Raw genomic sequence first — 13,675 nt, forward strand, 5'->3', positions numbered from 1 at the left:
AAACTATTTTTCAAAAAACTATGAGCAACATTAATAGGAGTTAGGGTAGTGAATGCAAATTGGAAGGTGTTATAATAGCTTTGAAAATGCTCTTATTAAAAATCAATGTATGAGAGTTGAAGTTTTTTTTCTTTTGGGTTCATTATATGAGTTTTACCATCCCTTGGTAAAATAAACATCAATCTCTATGTCAAATCCTCATACTTATATCTAATTTATTGGGCAGGTTGACTCTTGAGGTGTTAGCCTTTGTGTGCTCAGGTTGGAACCTATGTTGTAGTTGTGTGTGTAAACAAGTTGTAGCTCTTCCTTTTCCCATGGCAACCCAATTTTGGAGACCAGTGATACTGTGGTTTTTTACTTTGTTAGGTTTTTTACAAGACAACAGTGGTGTCCCTATTTTTTTTAAAGTGTGAAATCTATTTTTACTTGGATTACATTTTTCTTGTTGTCCTAAAATAATGATTCATCCCCTCCCCCTCTCAGTAATTTTGATTTTTCAAGGCCCCTCTTAATACTATTTTCTTTAGGTTGGTTGGTTTCTTGTACCTACCTTCATTATCTAGCATATTGGTTGGAGAGGAATCATAGGATTTTCCATGGTTCTAAGATGGTTTTCCAACATGTGGTGGAAAATTTATAATTCTCTTTGTAATATTATCTTAGCAAAGTGTGACTTTATTAAATGAGTGGACCCTCAAGATCTTGATATTTCCTATCATTTCCATTTTTCTCTTGAGGAGGATGTTCCTTCTCTTGTAGTGTGGAGTTCTCAATAGTTCTTGAGGAATTGATGCAAATATCCCTTGTGAAAGATGAATTAAGAGGTTCATTGGACCCCTCCTCAAAGAACTTTCAAAATTAACACTGATGCTTCTTCTTGGAGGAATATTGATCATAAAGGTATTGATGGAGTAGAGAATGAGAGCTTATGTGATGTTCAATTTATCTTTCAACTTACAAGGTTCTTCTTACAAATAAATATATATAGGTTATCACCATTTTATATGTTGTGGAGCATTGATGTATTCCTGGCCAACGAGTTATTTGTGAATATGATCATTAATTGGTGGTGACTTTATTAGAGATACATATAGATGTTGTCAATAGGAACTTAACTTTGGTTATTAGACATATTCTTTGGTTATGTGGCTCTTTGGAAATTATTTATTTTACTCTCATTCATAGGGAGTAGAATGGAGCAATAGAATGTCCAACCAAAAGGGTTTCACATCAAATGTAGTATTGAAATATTGTGAATAAGAAACACTTATCTTTGGGTTTATCTCACATGTTCAATCGATTACTGGATAATGATAGTGTTTTCTAGAGATTATTTCTCTATTAGGAATCTTGCCTTTTTTTTCCTTCTTTGTAGCTCTTTTTTCATATTTAATAAGTTTTTACTCTTTTAACTTAATTTTATAAAGAGTGATGTTCCAATAACTTCAATTTCCAACATTTTAGCAAGCACTGAATCTTAGTAGTAATTTAATGAAAGAATGTATTCATTTTTATTAAATCACAAACATCAAACATATTAAAAATACACATTTATTAATTGTCATAATTTTAAGAAACAAACATGTATGTCACTAATAGTGATTTAATATAAAAAGCTGAATCAATGTTGGTCATTTCCTTTATATAAATGTAAAATAACTTTATTTATTTCCTCAATTCTAGTTTCTTGGAATAATTGAATATCCACTTGAATCTATAAGACAACTCTTCTACAAATGTTGTTTGTAAGGACTATTTAGTCCTTGAATATTCCAAGATAGAATCTTCATGATAAACCAAAAAAAGATCAACACCACCACCTTGATAATGATAAAGGAGGTCACTTTAAAAATTACTCATTTGTTTTTAGTGCCTAGGATCTATTGCTTGTCTCTCATATATTAATTGCAACCTCCCTAGTTGTACCTCTTGCTTGGATATCCATTTCAGATAATCTACCTTTTTTGTTTTCCACTTCATATCAACTTTCATTTTATTTCTTTATTTACCACAAATTGAGTACAATTTTCCTTAAAATTACCAAATCCCTACAAAGCCACAGATTCTTGTATATCTTAGATTTTTCTCCATGGGAGAATCAGGTAATTTAAATCTCCATTTATTTGTATCCTAGGGGTCAATATAGCTTCTTCCATAGGTTTAAGAACTAATTCTCCTTCCCTATCTACCTTTTTTGTTTTCCACTTCATATCAACTTTCATTTTATTTCTTTATTTATCACAAGTTGAGTACAATCTTCCTTAAAATTACCAAATCCCTAAAAAGCCATAGATTCTTGTATATCTTAGATTTTTCTCCATGGGAGAATCATGTAATTTAAATCTCCATTTATTTGTATCTTAGGGGCCAATATAGCTTCTTCCATAGGTTTAAGAATTGATTCTCCTTCCCTATCTTCCATTATCTCATTTGAATCATATTTTTCAAGAATATGGTCCTCATTAGTCTCTTTTGGTGGTGTTTTTTTTTTTTTTTTTTTGTGTTTTCAAAAAAAAGAATTGATTCTCCTTCCGTATCTTCCATTATCTCATTTGAATCATATTTTTCAAGAATATGGTCCTCATTAGTCTCTTTTGGTGGTGTTTTTTTTTTTTTTTTTTTTTGTGTTTTCAAAAAAAATCCACATCTTTATCATTTGGCTCCTAATCTATTACCCCTTTCTTTTCCTTCTTTTAACATGACTTTATCCTCTCTAGTAAGTTTTTAACCCTTGACTTATTAGTTTAAATAGATTTTGATAAATCCTCCTCCCTTGTATCAATCATATTTTTTGTAAACATGTATGCTTTCTTTCCTTGTTCACTCTATATAACCTTTATAAATGAGATGTATCAAATTTTTGACAAAAGGATTCCCTTAGGGAAGAAGGTTCACCATGTTTATCAGATCTAGGGATAATATATTGTATGGGGGACCCCCCTCCACTCTCCCTCCTAGTAGACCCATCTAAGAAACCCTTAATAGAGTTCAAAATTTTAAAAAATAAAATGTGTGCATTTGTGTGCATTTTTTTGCAAGTACTCTTGTTTCATATAGAAGATTACTAATTTTTCACATAGTGTAGAATTTTTTTCAAGGATGTGGGTAAGATTGGATGGTCTATCAAATAATATAGCTTCAACTTTGTGAACCATCTATAAATTGATGAAAAACTAGGGGTGGTGAATAAGAGGTCAGACAACCTATTGATATTCCTAGTGGCAGGTAAGCCTAAGAGATGGGGCTTGAGTTTACACAAGAATAACTTTCTTAGAATAATCATGTCAATAGGAGTACAAATAAATCTCCATTCTAAATTGTATATTTTAGCAATTTGAGGAGTTCTAAATTGAAGAAGATAGGAAAAGGAAAAAAGAGTAATGCAAATGTTGAAGACTTTACATAGAACATGAAGAACGTAAACAAATAAAAAATAAAATACATTAGTAAGATGATTTTTTTAGTATGATACAAAGGAAAATTAGAAGAAAAAGTTGTAAGAATTCAATGTTGGTGATTGATATAAGGAAACAAAGATTACCTGTGGAAATAAATAATACCTTATAGATGCAAAAGTTTGGCCCATGCAAGATTCTAAAGAAACATGATTCAATAGATTCATATAAGATGGAGTCAACATATGGAATTAAATTATCAACTATGTTAACTTTTTCTTGGCTTGATAGACTAGCATGAAAAAGATGTATAAGAAGGAAAATAGAAGAATAATACATTATTTGAAGATCTATCTCAAGAATGAAGAGATGGGAGAAGTCTTTGGTATCCATCTAGGTAGAAGTACAAGAAAGATGTAGCATGAAGAATATCTAGTTATGTAGAAAGGACAACCAATTGAAGATTCATCATATTTGACTAAGGATTATGTTAATGTCTTGGACTTCCTCTAGTATCAAAGATGTAGCACAGTCACTTCTTAAATCACCTTGGGTATCTAATGCATGAGCATCTAGTGGTGTAAGGTAAATCTTGCATCACCAAAATAATTGTATTTTCCTCAAGGTAAAAGTTTAGGATAGTTAGAAGTTCGTGAAAGTAAAAGTTAATGATATGCCTTTTTTAGTAAGTTGGCTATAGAAACACATATGGACATGAAATTTGGCACAAGGAGAAAAACTGAAAGATATAGCATTTCAATATCTAGTACCATATGGGAGATATTAAAGTTTGCATCTCAAGAAATTTCCTTTTTAAAGTTTTAAATTCAAAATTTAAGACAATGGAATCGTTGAAAAAGCTCAAAAAATGGATAAAATAATTTTTAGATGATTTAAGTGATTTAGATATCTTGATGAGATTTCCAATGTTATAATATAATACAAAATCAAGCACTTAAGTAAAAATTTATGGCTTCTAAAAATGTTTCTATTGAAATTCAAATTTCAAATGAAAAGTCTGTTGGGTAAGAAAATAAATAATGACACTTTGTGATATTGCTATCAGGATTTAACTGTGTGATTTTGAGTCAAACTCATTGACCCATGTTTCATGAGTGGAATTGAGGTTATATAGGACAAGTTCAACAATTTATATTGTGGCTCAAAATTTTATAGCTATGTTGGAAAGTTGATTTTGTTTATAATAATTTAACTTTATATTTTTGTAACATTGTAATTTTTGAAATAGTGATCCCTTTTCTTTTGTTTCCCTTGTTGGGGCCATTTTTTTCTTAACATAATATTTGAAATCACCTAGACCTTTTGTCCACATTGGATGGTGGCCATTTTTTGCCTAGGTCATATATGATGGTTTTTCCTATGAAGGGTTTGAATAATATTCCTAGATCTGGTGGAGGTGGTATCTCCATTATGCAGGTTGGGGCTCCCCCAAATTATACTATTGGTAAAAAGAGTTATGCTTGAGCTACCAAATTCACTCCTTCAAATACAAAATCTCAATGCATTTCCTATTCTTAGACCTCCCATGTTGTGGTTTGTGGCCTAGATGTGATCAAAAATAGGATTTATAACAACATTTTGGATTCCTGGCAACATTAATATTTTCCCTCATACAAGGATTTTTTGACTGGTTCTTTCCACGAAGAATAATATTTGGTTTTAATCAAATTGTTAGTGTGGGTAAATTATCTATCTCTTGACCAAATTCTAGATTGTATTCTTTAACCCTATAATTAAATAAGTCAGCATTTGTCTAGTGTGAGTTCATCTCTCAAATCTTCCCCTTCGTTTTTGGGAGAATTCTTTCTTTGAGAAATGGGCAACTCCATCATTCATTTTGTAAAGATGGATGAGACTATGATTGTGATGAGTAAATCTATATTTTTTGGCATTCTAGTTTACATTGAATCTCCATACCCCTTTTGAGAGATATGGTTCTCATGATCAATATAGGCAATGGACTCAATTGTTGGATTTTGAGGGCCTCCCCTTTATATGTAGTTGGGGATTTTCTATTGGTCATATGTCTACAAATTACTCTCTTTCACATTCTAAAGTTGTCGTCTCTCCTTATGTTGATGCTCCTATTTTAGTTTCCTTCACCTCGATGGAAATGTTTCCACCTCTTTTATTTGATATAGTCCCTCTGGCATAATGACCCCTTATGAAATTCTTGTTTCTCCTAGTTTTTTCATCTTATGGTTGTTGTGGTTCAACATTGTCAACACTCTTTGGTGAAGGTTTTGACTCTCTCACTTTTATGGTTACACCACCTTCTCTTTAAGGTAGGGACCCTTATGAAATTATTGATTGCATGGTTGTTTGTTGATGAAGGAAGAATCACCATATGATCTCACATTCCCCCCAAATGGTGTGGATGATTTTTTTACCCACCCTTAATGTGGGTGACCAGTTGTGCTACTAATCTTCTATGAATGGTATTTTATAGACCTTTGTTATAAATATATGTTAGTTTCATGCCCTTGAGATGTGGTTTTGTAAGGGACAAAACCTTTTTCTCTACTTCCATCATTAAAAATATTGTAATTTTTAGATGTGTAATCCCAATTTATTTTAGAAAATAAAAGGGTGTTTTCTTTCTTCTTAAATTTTTTATATAGTCCTTCATCACTTAAAAAGGAATAAAGAGCGTCAAATATCTTTTCAATGAGACTTATAAATTCTTCACCTAATGTTCCTCTATGATCTTAAATTTAGTTTTGTTAACTAATGTTGCATGAGTTATTAAGTCCATGCTTAATAGAAGAGTAGATAGAAACTATATATGGAAAAGTTTAGGCATCTATATTCTTGAATAAACCACCAATATGAGCATCATCACCTCAAGAAAATCATATACATGAAGGAATTTAGGAAATAAATCCTCAGGGATGTTGGGCATTTAGGTATAGAAAAATATAAACTCACAAACTATTCCCACATATTGTACTAGGTCCAATGAAATTGAAAAATACTAAGAAAATTTGAGAGGTAAAGAATATTCATGGGTGGCTCAATAGTTCTCATGACACAATATTGCATGTTACACTTACAACACTTTAATGAAGCTTTACGATGAACCTCAACACTTCTACACCAACTTTTTACAATGAACCTCAACACTTCTACATCAACTCCTTTATCAATTAATGCTCCCAATTTTCCACTAGTTAGAAAAATCACTTTGTCAAAGTTTTTAACCATTTTTAGCTCTTTCAATTGAAATGGTAGAACCTTTAGAGAACCAAAGAAAAAATGTGAATGCAAATAAATGTTACAAAGCCTATAATTTAATGCATATAGATGTTTTTGAAAATGAATGTTATCTTGCTTCAATTAGATTACTTTAAATCATTAAAATGATACAAATGTACTAGGAGAAAATAATTGAATGATGAGTTGTAATTTTAATAAATCTTAGTCACCTAGATTTGAATCAAATGGGGAAATAATTAATTGTTTTTGAAGATGTTCCACTAAAAAAAAAAAAAAAGATCCCATCAAGTTGGCTTGCACTGACATCAATACACATCCCTTCATTATTTAATTCACCACAACCCAATAAATTTGCTGACAGTGATTCTATTCCCAATTAGGGTGGCCCTTAGCCTTCCCTTATTCTATAAAGCAGTTTCTCTTTGCTTGGCCCCTCCTCAGGAAACAAAATATTTTAGTAATTTATGGACCTCAACTTCATCTGTCATCTTATGGGAACTATGGAAGGAACATAATAGGAGAATTGTCTAGGATGAGAATGAATGTTGATCAACTTATCAATAAAATTGAGGCCTCGGTTTTTGAGTTGACCAATAATATGATGATGAAGTGCTATTTGAAAGAGGTGGTGATGTCCCATTGGGATGAAAAAATGTAGGGACAATGGATAGGTTTTAAGATTTCTCCCTTCATAGGTTTAGGCTTAACTCCAATTAATAATAAGTGAGAAGCATGCTCTTGGAACCATCCAAAATGGGAATGGTTCAAACTTAACTTTGATGGAACCTTGAGAGGAGATATGGGCAAAGATGCATTAGATGAAACATACCTGATATTGAAGGTAGGGAAGTAGCCAATATTGCCAAGGCTATTGGGGTGGAAACTAACAATTGGGAAGAATTATTTGCCTTGTTTGAAGGCTTATCTCTGTGTAAAAAAATGGGTTGCAGGAACCTAGAAATTGAAAGGGATTCAATGATTATTATTAATGCCCTTCATAAGGGGTCCCTCCTAAATTGATGATTGGATGTTGTCCTAGCTCAAGTCATTGCCCTTTGTAAAGGCTTTGACAAGATAACCATTAACCACATTTACAGAGAGGGGAATCATAAAGCAAACGAGTTATCTAACTTAGGAATAGACCATATCCCTTCCCAAACTTAAGTTAGAATTGCTTTGCACTTATGAACCCTCATTCTAATTTAACATATAGTTAAACTCAAATATATTAAATAGTCTAGTCTATTAAAAAGTAATGGCATCATATGTTAGAACAACTTAACTACCTTTCTAAGTTAATACTAATTATTCACTTTCACCTCCAACACATATCTAATCAATTAAATTACTTAGAGATCTCAATCATCAACACAATTATATTCCCCCTAAAATTTGTGATCCTCTCATGATTAAGATCCTAAAAGGCGTCAATCCTAGTATATAAGCTGATTGGAAATTTTTTTGTAGGATTTTAAGGATTATTTTAATGGGGCAAGTCCACATCTCATGTGATACTCATTAAGTTGTCATCATGATTAAGCCACCTTTGAGGTTATTAATACTAATCTCATTTAACCTTTGGAGAGCATTAGCATTCCCAATATCCTTGCGAGTTGAAATTAGTAAGATGGATACAATGTTGTGATTGAAAGGGCAAAAGAGCCAACAAAGGTGTCATAATTTGGAATAGAGGAATGAATGAAAGGTATCATAGCCTTCCCTCACCCCCTAGTGGTAGAAGTGGTCATGAAAGTTCTAGGAGAGGAATGCGTAGAAAATATAGATAGGACGAGAGTAAATTCTAATATTGTGGCCATGTTATTAGCTTTAGCAATATTTTTTGAAAGGGAAGAACAATGGGTGAGCGATTTATGCTAGAATGTTTTCCTAAAGAAGTATTTAGTGAACTTAGATATAATCCTTAGGAATATTGATGATAATTTAATGGCTCTAAAGGCAAGAAACTATGACTACTTAGATATTGAGGTAAAATCAATACAAAAATACTTTATTTTATGGGTGAAGAATGGGAAGCCTTTATAGAGAAGGTGGACATAAGACTTCATAACCTTAATTTCTTGATAGGGATATTTCATGTCAAATGTCCCTCTAATCCTAATTGGTTTGCAAATTTATTTGATAGAGGAAGGAATTGAGGGTTATGAAGCAATTGTGGGCTACGCTAATATCCACAATCTGGGTATAGAATTAGAGGACGATAAAGAAGGGGAGGCATCTATGTCTGAAAGAAAGGGTAAGAAGTCAAAGAATCCCAATGAAGGAGTAGACTTGAGCTCAAAGGTGGAGGATCTGAAAGGAAAAGGAATTGCGATGGACTAGGTGTAAGCTAACATGGTATTTTTGTAAAATGCCAAATTTTGAGTTTTGTTTTAAACTCTTTAATACAATGTTGTAAGTCATCAAGGAAAAGATTAGTGTCTATAATATATAGTCCTTTCTTTTTTCATATGGTTACCTATGAACAGAGGTATGTGGGCTTTAAGTTTATTAAAGTAGGCATAATATGTTTTGGGATATAGAGGAAAGGGTCATTTTTTAGTTTGTCACTTTGACATTATCCTCACTTTTATATAAATTTACCTATGGGTTGGTGGGTTGGTGATGAACGAGGGGACAAGATTGTAACTAAAAACTTTTCACAGTAATATATAGTTATTATTTTAGATATGTTCAAAAAAAGTTTTTTTTAGTGGCTATCTGGTGTATTTAATGTTTATAAAATTATATGGAAAGTGAGTTTATCTATCCTTAATCCTTTAAAGCTTGAGGAGTGTCTTTTGTGGTTTTAAGTTATTTGGGTATTCATCTTTATAAGCATAAATGCCTGCTAAAGTGCTTCTTTGGGATTACTATTTTGAAAGGGATTGATTTGTTTACTTTTAAAACATATGTTATCAAATGGCCAGTTAAATACAGTTTTACTCAGTAGTAATTGTCTCTTTGTATCAGCTAGTAATGTAGAATGTGGTTCGATAACCCTCCTTTTCAAAATGAGTCACTGACAAAGCCCTTATCTTTTCTATTTAAGTGGTTGGTTGTTTTAACCTAGATCCCTAAACACTTTTGAGAAGACCAATCGTTATAAAATTGTAACCATGTGAAGTTGGATTGGAGAGTCCCCTTATAAATTAGCCACTATCAGTTCAGGTCAAAGCAGAGTCTTCAAAATGAATACCATTATCAAACTTAGGGGGCCTGAATCCCAACAAGCATTCAATGTGCCAATCTCATGCCCAAAACTTAAATAAGTACTTTTGTACACACATTTCATGGTAGTAAGATTAGTTTTTAGAGTTCTAGGCAAGGAATTCATAATTGATACTGATCATTACAGAGTCAATAGTGAAATTACATCAATGTTTGTAGCCATAGCTTCTTTGGTTGAGCTAGATAAAATAAGAATTAGTACTTTGTGTAGATGATTATTTAAAATAAAATACTTAGGAGATCTGGAGAGGGCCATTGCAAATATCAGAGAGGATCTTTCCATATCTAGGCCATGTCACTACGACTTTCCCCATTTTGGTGCGCAATTTGTCCTATTGTATCCAATCATCATGACTATGGACCTAGTTAGATTGTCAGATAGGTTCCCTATCATTCAAATGAATTTAAGATTCCTTTTCAACTTTCTACATGTTTGTAACCCCAAGACAGAGCAATTGGATTCATAGATATGTTGTGGAAGACGGAGTTGGAGCCTAGGAAAATGAGTTTGAGGTAAATTTGGAGATTTTAGATTCCTCCATCTCTGACCTAACAAAAAATTATGAGAATGAAGAACCTCGATCCCCCAATTTTATGCTAGTGGATTGATCCAAGTTCATCCCTGTGTATATCTGTGTAATACTGTTGTTACTTAGAATCCTTTGCTAATGGAAGATGAAAATCTTAATGTATCTATTATGTTTTCTCAAATGCTGAATGCTAACCATGTTTGACTTGATTTATAATGAATACATCATGAATGTATTCCATTGACGTTAAGATAGATGATAACATTATTATGTTTGCTTGCTCACATATCGTTTGTTCACTATGCCCTCTATGAATTCATGAACCTTTATTTTTAAAACTTTATTTGCAACAAAATTGCAAGATGTATTGTTCAAATTGAATACAGATCTGAGTTTGGGGTAGGAGAAGATTTGAAAGCTAAAAGACCTAACAAAAAGGCATGAAGGATATCTGTAGATTGATCATTTATCGAATGTATTTGGTATCATTAGATGATAAAATGAATGTAAATGATAAGACTATTACTCTTCAGAAGATAGTGTCCCTATATCTAGAAAGACATATGTACTTATTTTCTTTATGATATAAAAAAGACCTTAACCATTTATTTATCAAAACAAAATACATATACATATATATATATATATATGTTAATGTTTTGTCAATATATTTATTTTCCCAAATTATTCAATGATATTGATTTCTATTTTATCTATTGAATGAGATGGCAATATGGTCCATTTATTTAATACAAAACATAAAATTATAAATATAAATTTTAAAGGATAGATTAATTATTAAAAAAGCATATTAATAAAAAAAATTGTTATTATTATTTCACTTGATTTATAGATTCTAGATCCATAGCTCATAGACGTTGGCCGAAATGGTGAGGCCCTAATTCACTCCTCTTCTGTAATTTAAAACGCAATGTCGATACGGAAAAGATGAAACATTTCTTACACAAATCACTGTGCAAGGACGCGACCACAGTGGGAGTCGAACACACGACCTTTTGATCCGAAGTCAAACGCGCTAATCCACTGCGCTATGCGGCCGTATGCTATTTTCGAAATAGTCATTTATTTTCATACTTTAAAATAAAAGGTAAGATTTTGGTAAGTAGAGCAATTAAACGCTAATTTGTTGATATATTTAAAGACCACTATGGTCGCCCAAAAGAAAAGAGGCGGTCTGAAAGTAAAAATGAGATCATATAAATTGTTAATTTTATTGTTGTTATATTTAGATTCTGCAGCAATGCACACTTTTACGTTGTGCACACTTCCATCTATGCAACGTGGTTACATGCATATGTATAATTAATAGGTTGTGTGATGCATGTTTAATAAATGGGGTTGTTTTAATAATTATATTAAGGGTTGAACTGTTTTCAAATAATGGAATCTTTTAGGAGAAGTCACACATCAAGACAAAGCACATATCTTTACTTTCTCCTAGTTTTATGATTAATCTATATAGTTTTATGATTAATCTATATATGTTTTGAATTGTAATTTGGTTTTCATCATTTTGGTATTAGAGCTAGACTTAGACTTTATATTTGAGTGATTGCATTATATTATTGGAGGTGTATACAGATAGGTTTCAGTACTTGAACACATTCTAATGGTTGTGGTAGGAATTGTTGATTTGATATTCACATATGATGATTTCATATCAATGTATTAACTTTATGTCTGATTTTTTGACAACATTACACCAATGGTTGTTACTATAAAGTTGTTAGTACAATGACTACTACACATAATTGAACGAAATGTACCCTTAGTTGTAAAACACAACTAATATCGTATGATGTCACACCAGTTGTGCAAGTATGGGTACCCTTTTTGCACAACCATTGGTCTCACTTTTTATTTGGGCTGTTTTAGACATCTTGGCAAAAAACATGTCAATGTGGCATCATAATTGTTGATGTGGACTTGAAACCTTATTTACAAGAAGATGAGTTGCCAAGTAAGTTCTACTATAAAAAGTTGGGATTGACTTGAAATTTCCACTTAGGATTTTGAGAAGCGCAAACTTAGGGTGCTCAAGTATTGGGTCCTCTACCCTAAAAGTCATCTATTGTTGGATATATGTTATTCCTGAGTTAATGAAGCTAATGAACGTGAAAAATTGTATGTGATGGACATTGAGACTAGATATAGTGTGTTGTAAAGCATAGGGACAAGCTTTGAGGCATGTTATGAGCAGCGGAAATTATCGTCTTGAGCATAGAGAAAGGAAATTGGTTGTCATAAAATAAGAATTTTGCAACAAAGAGATCGATTTGCAGAGCATTGAAAAGAAGTTAATAACACATGTAAATTAATTTTGCCCCTTGATATCCTTTCCATGTAGAAAAGAGTTGCACTATGTGATTTGGGTAAGGGAGTTTTCATTGCTAAGATGTGATTGATTCCACAAGAATCCCATTTGTTATTGCTTGAGTTGGGTTTGATCACTGTTGATTGACTTGTGCCTGATAGATGGAGATTGGTCGATCAACCAATTAAAATAAAAAATTGTACAAGCTAGATATGATTCCTCAATAAGTTGTCTATGTTGTATTGGTTGTAAACATCATAGAAGGGTTGATTCCAAGGCAAAAAGTGTTAAATAATCAAAGTTGATGCACCTTTTTCCAAGCTTAATTTTTTCCTTAGTGGGTGATGTTTAAGGATGGTCATCTATATAGAAGATGAGGAAGACAATGAAAAAGGTAATATTAAGAAGACACAATCTTATAGGAGAACTTGTGGCATAGTAGTGTAGTCTGTGTGGCGTATTCTTTAAGTGGTAGTGTGTGGTGTATTCTTTAAGTGGTAGTGCTTTCCTGCACGTGGTAAAAATCCATTTTATGATTTTTTGGTTTCTTTTGTGTAAATTGGTAAAATTGATTTATCTATGGATGATAATATTGGTGAGATACTTTTAGCATAGTGTAATAGAATTTCTATTATAGAGGCTTAGTGTAGCTCACAAATGGAAGAGATGAAAGTTCATAAAGGAAAAGTGAAGATGACTATCGATTGTTGTGGCAGGGTTCAAGTGTAACTCACAATAAAATGGAGGAGAACATGAAAGAAAATGGCATAAGATGAGAAGGATGAGTTAAAAAGAATTTGACAAGAAATTATTGAGATGAAAGAACAACTCAGTTTAATGATGATGCTGCTACAATAAAGTGAGAGAAATCAAAGATACGGATGGAGAATGAAGAAGCAAATTACATGGATTGTTAAACAATTATGTAAAATAAAATTGAGGGAGAA

General features: G+C 32.0%; 1 non-coding gene across 1 annotated transcript; it reads right to left on the minus strand.

Moving 5' to 3' along the window:
* Positions 1-11,378: 11,378 nt before the first annotated feature.
* On the minus strand, positions 11,379-11,452 carry TRNAR-UCG (transfer RNA arginine (anticodon UCG)). Its single transcript has one exon. It is a non-coding gene; the product is annotated as a tRNA-Arg (tRNA).
* Positions 11,453-13,675: the final 2,223 nt, after the last annotated feature.

Source organism: Cupressus sempervirens, chromosome 1 (assembly GCF_028749045.1).
Source record: "Cupressus sempervirens isolate cs-2001-9-10 chromosome 1, ASM2874904v1, whole genome shotgun sequence".
In the NCBI taxonomy this organism is placed as follows: Eukaryota; Viridiplantae; Streptophyta; class Pinopsida; order Cupressales; family Cupressaceae; genus Cupressus; species Cupressus sempervirens.